Source organism: Myotis myotis, unplaced genomic scaffold (genome assembly GCF_014108235.1).
Source record: "Myotis myotis isolate mMyoMyo1 unplaced genomic scaffold, mMyoMyo1.p scaffold_m19_p_18, whole genome shotgun sequence".
NCBI lineage: Eukaryota > Metazoa > Chordata > Mammalia > Chiroptera > Vespertilionidae > Myotis > Myotis myotis.
This window is the reverse complement of record NW_023416322.1, coordinates 5,521,863-5,535,320: the sequence shown is the minus strand read 5'-3', so window position 1 is coordinate 5,535,320 and position 13,458 is coordinate 5,521,863. Positions and strand designations below refer to the sequence as shown.

The 13,458-nt window shown below is 43.9% G+C and overlaps 1 pseudogene; it reads left to right on the top strand.

Moving 5' to 3' along the window:
* Positions 1–12,356: 12,356 nt before the first annotated feature.
* On the top strand, positions 12,357–13,118 carry LOC118672687 (annotated as a pseudogene).
* The last annotated feature ends 340 nt before the right edge of the window (positions 13,119–13,458 follow it).

Sequence of the window (13,458 nt, the reverse complement as noted above, 5' to 3'; positions counted from 1 at the left end):
ACTGTCTTTCAGGCCTGTGTGACCATGCCCGTGTCAGGGGTGGCACAAACCTCAACTGTAACAAACTGGGGAAGGCCTGTGTGGAACAGAGGGGAGTAGTGAAGTGGTGAGTACTAGCCCTCTGTTACAGGAATTATAGACTCTGTGAGGTCCTGTGACATGTGAGACCCTATAAAGAAATAAAGCTCCATTAGTCCCTTCCAAAAGAACAATTCAAGTAAGGGGAGCCCTACTACAGGGACAGCTGTGACTATCTATTTGAATATAGACACATTGTAAATTTCTTCTTGCCATTTGAAGACAGTTATATTACTCTGAAGAGTCCATGAAAAGGACTAACAAGGAAAATCAGAAAATCTTAAAGCAAGTCAGTATATTTTTCTCCTTATATAATTCCTCCAAAATTTAGCAATGCTTAATAAATCATTGCAATACATTTCTTTGCATAGATTCAATAAGACCAGTTCCTAATAGTGCTTTTATTAATTGAAAACTTTGACTGGAGTATCATGTTTTAAAGAGACCTGTTTAGACTCTGAAGACTTGAAGCCAATAAGAGTGCCACGGAAAAAGCCTGGTATCCTGCTTGGGAGCCCTGAAAATGGCTGGTGCTGGAGCATCAGGCCCATGCCCTCCCATCACTGGCGGTTGGCCAGAGTAGAAGGGGAGCAATAAGGACGTTTCTGCATCCCTGCAGAACCCCCATGCACTCTGGGCCATGATGAGTAGGAGGGCTACTAAGATGGGCCTTAAAACCTAGGACATAGCCCCAGGTAGAGCCATTGCAGGTGAGGGATTCACCTAACTCAGCAGATATTGCAGGCAGGCCTGATGGCAGCTGGATGGCTTGGTTTCCTGGCCCTCTGGGGCACATTAAGATTCAGTCATGAAATTCCAGCAAAGGTAGTCAGTTACCATTCTTGTGTTTATGCAAACAATCAGGCCAAATTGAATACAATAGATAAATTGGTCTTGATTTGGCTTTTTTGATAAACATAGAGGTAATTTTAGGAGAAAAATTCTATTTCAATAGAGGTTATTAAAACTGAAATGTTTTCTTTCCCTTCCACCAGACCATTTGTTACAGTTTATCTTTGCCAGGTCAGAAGCCCACCTCCTTCTGTGCCTAAGCCTCATCGTCCCTCTGACAGACAGCAAGGATATCTTGGCTCTGAGAGAAAACTCAGTCCCTCCTTAGCATGAAGCAGCTACAGAAGAAATTCAACGTCCATTTTCCCTGAAAGAATTCAGAGCCAGGATCCTTGAGGTAATATATTAGGCAGTTAGACAGACATAAGCAGAGCAAGGACAATAGGCCAACTAGCGCTAACAGATGTAACTAAGTATTTCCACCTATAGGTAAGTAAGACAAGGGCATAGCCGAAGAGTTACTCACCCAAAGTCTCAGCCCCTAGAAAAGTTTGGTAGACTATTTGTCCAAAAGACTTGACCCCTTGGCATTTGGGTGGCTTCCGTGCCTCCAGGGGGCAGCAGCCACAGCTATGTTTAACAAATTATACTGATAGCAGGTACGCATTTGCAACAGCTCACGTACATAGTGCTATTATAAGGTAAGGGAATTCCACACATGAAGCAGCCTGGGAGGCTGCCCTAAAACCAGTGGGGCCTCTACAGATTCTAGTGATTTTTCCAGACTCTGACCTGTCCATCTCACCAGCTTACATGGAAACCCAATCTAGAAAAGCTGAAATCCATAACCAATCTTTATTTGAGTTCTTACAGGTTTTACAGTCCACCCAGAAAGCGGTCCAGGAGCACGTCTGAGACGCTCTGCATGAACCAACTTCTGATCTGGTCCGTCCCTTCCAACCTGGTGACTCTGTTTGGGTAAAAAAATTGCCACCTAAGGACTGACTCCTACCTGGAAAGGACCATGGCAATCAAGTTTGACCGGATTCCGACGTGTCTTCATCACACCCGGCTTAAGACAGCCAGGCAAAATAGAGAGTCCAGGACTCTTCGGACCCTCTAGAGATTATTCCTGGCCCTCATTCCGGGCACTTATCTTATAAACAGGCCCACTAACTTTATTCCACAGAGAATTAATTATAGTCCTCAGGGGTCAACATAACACTCTCCCCAACAATGACCCAAAAGAGTCAATGATTTGACAAATGTACATAAAACCAGGGGGAATGAAGCATCCATTGGATATAAAAACTGATGTTTGAAATTTTAACCGTTATTTCTGGCTCCTGTAAATGCTTGCTGGTTAAATAATGAGGAAAATAAGATTACTCCCATTTCAGAGAGGCCATAAAACCTCCAGATGAAGTTATCAGTGCTGGCACCAGGCCAAGCCTTTGATCGAGGTCTCAAAGCCCCAGCACATAGGGCCCTTTAAAAACTTGCAAAGGGAACTGGAAAAACCCCATATTTTGGAGACAAAGAAGGTAAAATCGTATAAATATGGGGAACTTCGAGTGTGATTTCACCCAGAATTTGAGATACATTTCCTCTGGGCCCGCGCGTAATAAATGTAACTCCATCTCTCTAAGCGTTGCTTGGTTCTTCTCCGGTTTTTCTGTAACACTGCAAGGCCTGTTTACCCACATTTTAGAGAGGCCATAAACCAGTGGTCGGCAAACTCATTAGTCAACAGAGCCAAATATCAACAGTACAACGATTGAAATTTCTTTTGAGAAACAAATTTTTTAAACTTAAACTATATAGGTAGGTACATTGTTATTACCTTAATTAGGGTACTCCTAAGCTGGCCTTTGCTAAAAACATCCTCAATCTGATTGAGATACGGTTTGCTGAGGGCGACCCCTTCCAACTCTCCCATCCACACTCGTCTTGTATAGTTGTTTCGTCTATCTCCTTTCGTTCATCCTCTCTATATGTCCAAACCATCTCAACATACTCTTCTCAATCCTCAACACTACATCTTCTTTCACTCCACAACGTTCCCTAAAATTAACTTAATAAACTTCACTAAAAGTTTTAAGTCAACTTTGCACTGTATGTGCGTGCCTGCACGTGGTATTTTGTGGAAGAGCCGCATGTGTCTCACAAACCGCGGTTTGCCGACCACTGCCATTAACCATCCCCAGGCAGAGTTATCAGTGCTGGCGCCAGGCCAGGCCTTTAGCTGTGGTCTCAAAGACCCAGCACATGGGGCTCTTTAAGAACTTGCAAAGGGGACCAGAAAACCCTTATCTGTGAGACAAAGGGCTAGAAAGATATAAAAATGGAAAGCTTCCTCCATGTTTTTGCTCAGGATTTGGAGAGAAACAGTCTCCCCTGAGTCCTGTGCCAGTACATGTGAAATGTCTGGAAATAAATGGGCTTTCCCTGTGCCTCCAGTACTCCTGCTTATTTTCTGTAATAAAATCGCCTGGTAAATTCTGTAACAATCACCCTCTTCTCTTCTCTTCTTCTGCCTGTTCTATGTCTACATCTACCTATAGCTAATTCATTCCATTCCTACTACTTTCTTTCTTTTTTTTTTTTCTTTTTTTTTTTTGGACTGGGAAGGCAAATTTACTCCTGTGCAGAAGGGTGTTGTTGCCAGCTGGAAATCATGGGCAAAGCACCCCATTCCTCCTACTTTCCTATCCCCCCTCTTCCTTACTCCACTGCCTCATCTGCTCCCTTTTGCCCCAGCTCCTGATGAGGGTGTTCACCCACATCCCACATGTCAATGTGCCTGGAGCATCCAGGGTCTCGAAGCTCTGTTGAGGGACATAAAAGCTGGGTTTCTACCGTGACTACTCTGGCAGAGCTCTGGCCCTGACCCCGTTGGTCAGATTCTATTTCACCCACAGTGCAGGCTTCAGGGAAGATGACAGGTCAACCAAGGGTCAAACCAATGAATGACACCTGAGCTTAGGGAAGTGAACTTGCGTCTCCTTCGTTGATCCTTTTAACTGCTATTTCTTGAACAGTTTCTAAGGGCCAGCACTACAGTAAGTACTTTCCATTTTTCTGTTTGGGTTCTCACAACAGCCTGATAAATTAGGTACCATGATTAATCACATTTTACAGAGGGCAAAACCAAGACTTAGAAATGCAAATTAATTTGCCCAAGGTTATGGAGTTAGAGGGTGCAGAGCTGGGATTTGAGCCCAGAGCCAGCTTCTACACTTCTCTAGAATGCATTCTCCACCAGACCAGGGAGAGGGAGAGAGGGAGAGTCTTCGATCCTCTGTCTCATCTGGTGTTGTGCTTGAGCAGGACTGGCCCTGGAGTACAGTGGGGCCTTGACTTACACGAGTTTAATTCATTCCGTGACGGAGCTCATAATTCAAATTACTCATACGTCAAATCAAAAAGTGAACGAGTGAGACACGTGATGCTGGGCTGATGTTGTGGCGTTCACAGTGACGTTTGCTGCGCCAGCTAGCGGTGGGGTATCTGAAGCTGGCTAATAACCCGAATTTTAGCTCGCAACTCAAAGCAAAAAAATCGACTGAGAGAAAGCTCGTATCTCGAAAAACTCGTTAGTCGGGACACTCGTAAGTCAAGGCCCCACTGTATTGCGTGAGGCCAGATATCCCTGCATACAATAATCCACTTTTCAGTCCAGAGTTTTCTTTTTCATAGTGACACTAAGAAAAATAGAGCAGGAGGTCCTCCAAGTAAAACTTGCCCCACCAGTCAGTGCTTCTGCATACCTGTTCCCCCCTCTACCCCTAAAAACCATCCCTGGACCCTGGATCATGAAGTTGGGGCTTCCTGTTCTCAGCAGTACCATTCATAAGAAAATGGCCAATTTTTCTCCACTGGGGGAAAAACAGGCAGGAAGATCTAATTAGCTCCCCTTTCACTTTTAAAAGTAGAGACACAGCCCTGGCCAGTTTTGTTCAGTGATTAGAGTGTCGACCTGGGGACTAAAGGGTCCCATGAACACTCCCGGTGAAGGGCACATACCTCCATTGAAGGTTCAGTCCCTGGTCTGGCTTGGGGCATGTGCAGGAGGCAACCAGTAGATGTGTCTCTCTCACATCTATGTTTCTCTCTCCCCCAGACCCCAATCCCTCCTTTCTCTCTCTCTCTCTCTCTCTCTCTCTCTCTCGATCAATGGGAAAAAATATCCTCAGGTGAAGATTAAAAAGAAAAGTAAAAACACACAGGACTAAGGGAGTCTAAAAAAGAAGATAACACTCATCTTCCCCACTTTATGGGCAAGTCATTGAACTTCTGAGTCTCCTTATTGATGAAATGAGAATCTTACATGAGTCTTAAGATTAGATAATGTGTGTAAATCATCTGGCATCTAGTTGATATCTGGTATCTTTTAGGTGACTCTTAATCCAATTTCTCTTAGTAACACACCCCTCTTCCAACCTGCCCATTCCCATCTCCAGGCTAATTCAAACTCATCCATTAATTCTGATGCCCTTCACTCTGGAAACACCTCTCGCCCTCCCCCCTTACCACACATCTGAGCTAAGTGACGGTTCTGTTTTTCCTGTAGAACCTTGTGCGTGCCTTCGTTCTAGCTCTCACCACAATGCGGTCTACCTGGTGGTCTCCCCAACTGGTGTGAGTTCCTAGAAAAAAAAAGGGACCTTTGATTTAATCTCTGTATTCCCAGTGCCAAGCACAGGGTAGGACACCTCACAGGGAAATGTTTTTGAATTAAAGTTCTATTTTTAAAATATGTCAACTATTAACAAACTGTTTCTGTCTTTTAATATTTTATTTCTTCAGAGCATTTTGGGTTCACAGCAAAACTGAGAGGAAGGTGCAGAGATGTCCTATATAATCCCTGCTGCCTCTTTTAAAAAATATTGTTTAAAAATTTCATATAAAAGAACCTAGTGGTTCATTCACTATAGGAAAAGTGGAGAATTATCACCTAATATTATTGTTTGGTAACCGACTGATTTTTCAAGCTTTCTGGTGTCAGGTTAAACCTATGAGAAGTTAAAATGATCATAAAAGTAAACACTCCTAGCCAAAGCACAGACCCACCAAAATGCCTTTATGGGTAAAATAGGCATACAAATTAACTTTTTAAAATGTGTACAAAGCTATATATGAATATAAAAACCCATATTTGTATTAAATATACAAACTGTAAAAATGGAGACCCATATTCCATATGTCCCTTCCAGATCCACACCCTTTGTGACATGTAACTGTTCACTTGTATTTTTGTGGGTTTCTTTACATTTGTGGTTAAACTATTGGAAGGGAAATCTCTACAATGTTAACTAAATAGGAGTGGTTTCCTATGGATTTTGCTCACCCAAGAACCAAATGAAACAAGCTTAGCTATTGGGTGATACACTTTAAACATCTTAAGGAGATCAGTATGGAAAGGCCTCCCAGTGGAAAGAGAAAGAGAAGGTCCAAAAATGTTGAAGATGGAAATAGAGATTCAATATACAGAGAGGGTGGGGGAGGATTTTCTGGATAGGTGTGCCCACACCAAGTGGTGGATGAAGTCATAGATCACAGGACACCATATCCTTTCCTCTATAAGCACCAGCCATTTCACCAGATCCCCACCCCCCAAAACTGAGGGGTATTTGAGTAAATGCAGCAAAGACACCTAAGGACTGAGATGGTTGCCTACTGCCCTAGCTGGTTTGGTTCAGCTGATAGAGCATCGGCGTGTGGACTGAAGGGTCTGAGTTTGATTCCGGTCAAGGGCACATGCCCGGGTTGCTGGCTCTATCCCCAGAGTGGGGCGTGCAGGAGGCAGCCCATCCATGATTCCCTCTCATCATTGATGTTTCTATCTCTCTCTCCCTCTCCCTTCCTTTCTGAAATCAATAATAATGTATTTTAAAGGGGGGGAAATAAACACCCGATGGTTTCCCACTCTGTCACAAAGGTGGCTGCCTTGCCTTGGTGTCTCCCATGCGGTAAAGCTGCTGTGGTTTGAGTACATCACCCCTGGGTCTGAATGATCAGTACAAGCACAGTAAGGAAGGGAGGACAGGAGACAACAATATAAGGTGTCCTCACTCAGCAGGTACCTCCGCCATATCCATCTTCACATCTTGCATCCCAACAGCCCTTCCCTATTAATGAACAATTCAGGGGATGCACCAAAAATGCCAATAATTTGTTTCAAAGTCCTTAATGTGGGAGGGGGACCAGTCATGACCACTTTCCTAAGAAGCAATTTTACACATTCCAAAAATGCTCCCTACTTGCAGGGGAAGTGGACCTCCTAGAGGTCCTAGGACCTCACCTTCACCTTCCCTCATTCCTGTTCTCTTGGAACTCCACTAATAGACTAAAATACCCAGTAATTATTTTGATCAGGAAAAAAAGAGAGGGGCCTAAATTTATGGTAGTCTGACCTTCCACGTCTCTCTGAAAACTCACACACATGCACGCACGCACGCACGCACGCACACATACCTTCCTCTGCCAATGTTTGCTCATGACAACCCTAATAAATTTACAGCTTATCACATGTCTTTGCACATATTTATGTTTAAAATGCACATGCCATGCAGGGAAAACTTTCAGCTGGCCTACCAAGAATCCTTAGATCTAAAAGAAGAAAGGATGTAATGAACGATTTGCAACAAGAAAAACTGAGGCTAGACTTTGTAAGAGCTCTTTAAGATAAAACTAACTCAAGAAGAACCATTTTCACTTTTGAGCAAAATTGCTCTTCCCTTTCTTGCTTTCCCTTTGACTAAACAGTTCCTTTTTTTCACCCACCTTTTCCTCAAATAGGGTTTGTGAGACAAAGGGTTTCCCTGTGATTAACATTTCCTTTTTTCACCAATCTTTTCCTCAAATAAGGTTTGTGAGACAAAGGGTTTCCCTTTGACTAAACAGTTCCTTTTTTCACCCACCTTTTCCTCAAATAGGATTTGTGAGTCACCTGGGAAGATACAGGTGTTCCCTGTATCTTCCCAAGGAATTCCCAAGATTAGGGAAGTAGCAAGTTACAGAAAGAGCTAGGGGGCACATCAGCATTTAGCCAACATAATCCTCCCATTTTGTAAGTAAAATAGAAGAGGACTGTTTAGTGATAAAGAATCTAAATCCCTGTTTTAGAACCCCAGAGAAGATTTTTAGACAGGAGTATAATAAGAGTAAAGAGAGAATGGCAAAAATAGAGTCAAGGTTTTGCAAAGAATTAGAGAGATGAACAAGGAATGGTCTTTGGTATGCCTTGTCCTAGGGCACCTGCACTACCATGGAAAACATATCAGAATTCACAGGGCTAACACTATGACAGAAACTGAGCGGTGAGAAAGCAAAGAAACCCGCCTGCCTCCTGTATTAAAACCTTGCAGGGTGGTGTCATGAGATGCTGGGATGTGATCTGACTTCCAAACATTAAATATAATAAAATGAAAACACAGCTCCCAAGATAGATAAAGCCTCTTTTCAAACTTCTATCTTCACAAAAATATAACTTAATGTTTGATCATCTTTACAAAACTTACTTGCATTCCAATGCCAGCAACAAGCAAGAAAATACGCTGCCAAGTAAATGCAGTAGCCTTAAGTGACACCCTAGAGCAGATGGATGTAACTGACATATTCAGAGCGTTTCATCTCAAAGCAGCAGATTATACATTCTTTCCAAGGGCACATGGGATATGCTCTAAAATAGACCAATGTTAGGCCACAAAAAAAGTCTCAATAAATTTAAGAAAATTGAAATCATATGAAGCATCTTTTCTGACCCTAATGGTATGAAACTCGATATCAATCACAAGGAAACATTTGAAAAACACACACAGAGATGGAGGCTACATAACAAGTTACTAAACAATGAATGGGCTGACAATGAGATCAAGGAAAGCCTTTCCTCTAAGATCAGGAACAGGACAGGGATGCCTGCTCTCACCACTGTTATTCAACACAGTGCTGAAGTCCAGAGCAATCAGGGAAGAGGAAGAAAGAAAAAGCGTCCACGTTGGGAATAAAGAGGTAAAATTGTTGCTCTTTGCAGATGGACATAATTCTGTATATAGAAAGTCCTAAAGGTTCCACCAAAAGACTATTAGAAACAATAAGCAAATACAATACAGTTGCAAAATACAAAAATCAATATACAAAATCTATTGCATTCCTATATACTAACAAAATATCAAAAAATGAAATGGAGAGCACAACTTCGTTTGCAATTGTAACAAAAAAGATAAAATACCTAGAAATAAATTCAACAAAAAAAGTGAAAGAACTATGCACTGAAAACTGTAAAACCTTGTGGAAAAAAACTGAAGAGGACACAAAGAAATCAGAATATATTCCATGTTCATGAATTGAAACAATCAACATAGTTAAAATGGCCATATTACCTGAAGTAGCAATTTTCAATCTTTTTAATCTCATGGCAAACATAAACTAATTGCTAAAATTGTGGGGCACACAAAAAAATACGTTTTATCAATTTGACCCAAAAAAAAAGGTAAAATTTTTGCTCATTCCCACCAGACATTTATTGTTGTGTTGGCTGTTGTCATTATTTTATTTGATGATCTAAGGAAAAAGAGGCTAATGCTCCTGACTAGTCAAGCATTGCATGTTTTAAAAATTCTTGCAACACACTGATTGAAAATCGCTGACAAAAATTCTTGCAACACACTGATTGAAAATCGCTGACATAGAACAATATACAAATTTAATGCAATCCCCATAAAAATCTCATTGGCATTTTTCAAAGAAACAGAACAAAAAAAAAAATAGCCAAATTTCATGAAACCACAAAAGATCCCAAGTAACCGAAACAATTCCACAAATAAGAACAAAGCTGGAGGCATCACACTCCCTGACTTCAAATTATACTACAAAGCTACAATAATCAGAACAGTATGGGATTGGTGGTAAAACAGGCACACAGACTAATGGAATAGAACCAGGAGCCCAGAAATAAACCCACATGTACATGGGCAAATAATTTTTGACAAAGGAGCCAAAAAACATACAATGGAGAAAGGGAAGCCTTTTTAATAATTGGTGTTGGAAAATTTGGAAAACTACTGTAAAAGAATTAAACTAGACTACTATTCGACACCATAAACAAAAATTAACTCAAAATGGAATAAAGACTTAAATATAAGACCTGAAACAATAAAATGCATAGAAGAAAACATAAGTACTAAGCTTATATACCTTGGTTTCTGAAAAGCTTTTGTGAACTTGACCCCAAAGACAAGAAAGTAAAAGCAAAAATAAAGTAATGGGACTACATCACACTAAAATGTTTCTGTACATTAAAAAAACCAACAGATTCTTGTACTGACTTGTTTGGTGTGCACAACAGGAAACATTTTTGCCTTCAGAGAACAAGAAAAATAGGTTTATTTGCATTGCGCTTATTAATGTGTGCAATTATTTAGTGTCTAGTAAGTTAATATTCAAGAGAAAATATCAATTTTTATTAAAATATTCTATTATTTTTTTAAATCAACACAACAAACTGAATTGAAGAAGATATCTGCAAACAACACCTCCGGTAAGGGGCTAATGTTCAAAATATATAAAGAACTCATACAAGTCAACAACAATTAAAAAAACAATCCAATTTTTAAAATGGGCAGATGACTTGAACAGACTTATCCCAAGAATACATACAAATGGCCATGAGATATATAAGAAGATGCTCAACTTCACTAGTTATAAAGGAAATGCAAATCAAAACCAAAATGCAATACCACCTCACACCTATTAGAATGGCTAGTACCAAGAAGACAAGAAAAAAGTAGTATTGGAGAGGATGCAAAGCAAGCATGTCAAACTTGCGGCCTGCAGGTCGCATTAAGCCTGCAATGAATATTTTTGCAGCCCAGCCAATATAACGGTATGTAAGAAACATTTTAATAAAAATTTCATAACTTAATTTTTACAATATCCTGTTATACATAATCCTATAAAAGACTAATATACAAATCAACTGAACAGCAGAACAACCAGTCACTATGACCCGCACTGACCACCAGGGGGCAGACACTCAACTCAGGACTGCCCCTGGTGGTCAGCGTGCTCCCACAAGAAGAATGCCGCTCAGCCAAAAGCAGGGCTGACAGCTGGCAAGTGAAGCCGTGGTGGTGGGAGCCTCTCCCACCTCCGTGGCAGCACTAAGTATGTCGGACTGACAGCTTAGGCCAGGGGTGGGCAAACTTTTTGACTCGAGGGCCACATGGGTTCTTAAACTGGACCGGAGGGCTGGAACAAAAGCATGGATGGAGTGTTTGTGTGAACTAATATAAATTCAAAGTAAACATCATTACATAAAAGGGTACAGTCTTTTTTTTTTTAGTTTTATTCATTTCAAACGGGCCGGATCTGGCCCGCGGGCCGTAGTTTGCCCACGGCTGGCTTACGCCCACTCCCCCCGGGCCTAAGCCATCAGTTGGACATTCCCGGAGAGCTCCTGGACTGTTCGTGGGCACAGGCTAGGCTGAGGGACCCCCCACCCCCAGTGCAGGAATTTCATGCACCAGGCCTCTAGTCCTATCTAATAAAAGAAAAAAGGGTAATTAACCGTACCTCCGCTACGCTTCCCATTGGCTAATCAGGGCGATATGCAAATGAACTGCCAAGAAAGATGGCGGTTAATTTGCATAGGTAGGCACAATGATGGGAGGCAAAAGGGGAAGGGCGGAAGAAGCTGCCTGCCGCTGATGAAACCCAGGTGGCAGCCAAGAGCCAGAGAACCGGGCGCCTTTGTGATCAGAGAAGCTGGGCCGCCTTTGGAGAACTGGGCCGCCTTTGCCAGCTCTGGGCCAGTAATTGGAGAAGCCGGGTGGGGCAGGGAAGAGGCGGATGTCAGCCTCTTCCCTGCCCCGCCTGGCTTCTCAGATCACTGATCACCAGTGATCAGAGAACACCCAGAGTCCCGGCCAGAGGCCGGGCTGTGTTGCTGCCTGGGGACTCGATCTGGTCCCTGGGGGCGAGGCAGCCAGGCCCCAGAAGGAGACCCAGGGGCCAAGATTGCTTCGCTGCTGGGGCACTCGATTTGGTCCCCGGGGACGATGCAGCCAGACCCCAGAAGGAGACCCAGGGGCCGGGGCTGTGTCACCATTGGGGCACGCGATCCAGTCCCCGGGGGGCGGCGCAGCCCTGGCCCCAGAAAGAGACCCAGAAGGAGACCCAGGGGCCTCCCAAGCAGAGAGTCTCTGTGGTCAGAATGCACGGTGTCGGGACCAGAATAAAGACAGAGGGGACTCAGATGCCTGGCCAAGGCATTAGACCAGCGAGCAGGGCCTTTCAGCTGGGACTCGGGGTGGGGGTGGGATGAGGGGGGCGAGGGAGGCTAGCGGGAAATAGAGAACTGCAACTCCCAGGAGGCTTAGCAGCCGGGGCCTGGGTGCCTGACCGGTGAACTTGGATGGGGCCTGTCATTTTGTACTTGAAGAGGCTTGCAAGGTTGGAAGTTCTGCTCCTGGAGCCAGGGACAAATGGAGCTGGAGCAGAGAAAGGGGTCCATGGCAGCCGTAGGCTTTGAGGAGTTCTCAGCACCTCCTGGCTCGGAGCTGGCACTGCCTCCGCTGTTCGGTGGTCACATCCTGGAGAGCAAGCTTGAGACTGAAGTGGAGTTCGTGTTTGGGGGTCTGGGCAGCTCCAGCCTCCGAGAGTGAGACGAAGAGGGGGAGGCAGCCCGAGGCCGGCGGCGGCACCAATGGGAACTCAATCGCAGGAAGTACCAGGCTCTGGGTTGGCACTGCAGGGAGATCGAGCAGGTGAATGAGCAGGTCATGAACAGGCTCCATCAGATACAGAGGATAACACGGAGACTCCAGCAGGAGCGGAGGTTCCTCATGAGGGTGCTGGACTCCTACAGCGACAACTACCAGGACAGCCAGTTCACCATCTTACTGGAGGACGAGGGCAGCCAGGGCAGAGAAGCCCCCACCCCAGGCAATGCTGAGAACGAGCCTCCAGAGAAAGAGGGGCTATCCCTGCTCAGGAGGATGCCAGCGCCCACAGAAGCCAGCAGCCCGGCCCCTGGTGAGGGGCCCGGCGGGTGGAAGAAGCAGCGAGCACCATGGGAAGGGCGCCAGGCGGGAGTCCCGCTGACTCCGGAGCTGGCTCCCATGCAGATAAAGGTGGAGGAAGACTTTGGCTTCAAAGCGGTCGAGGCTCTGGACTCAAGTTGGGTTTCTCAGGGGCCAGACAAGCTGCTGCCCTACCCCACCCTAGCCAGCTCCCCCTTTGACTAACTCCCCAATAAACAGACCCTATGCTCTCTCTGGCAAAAAAAAAAAAAAAAAAAAAAAAAAAAAAAAAAAAAAAAAAAAAAACTTATAGAGGCATGCTTATAGGATCAAATAGTATAAATATAAATGTAACAGGACAATAAAAAAAGAACCTTGCTATGATGATCACCTAAACGCTGCCTCTGTGTCATTCCTTCTTCGCCGACTCTGTCCACACCTTTGGGAACCCTTGAACCTGTGGGGGCTGGACCCCAACATTCCTCTTCTTATAAGGACTTCAGTGAGATGGGCTAAAGGTCTGCCTCAATTTAATGTAATCCCCTCTTTAAAGATCTTATCTCCA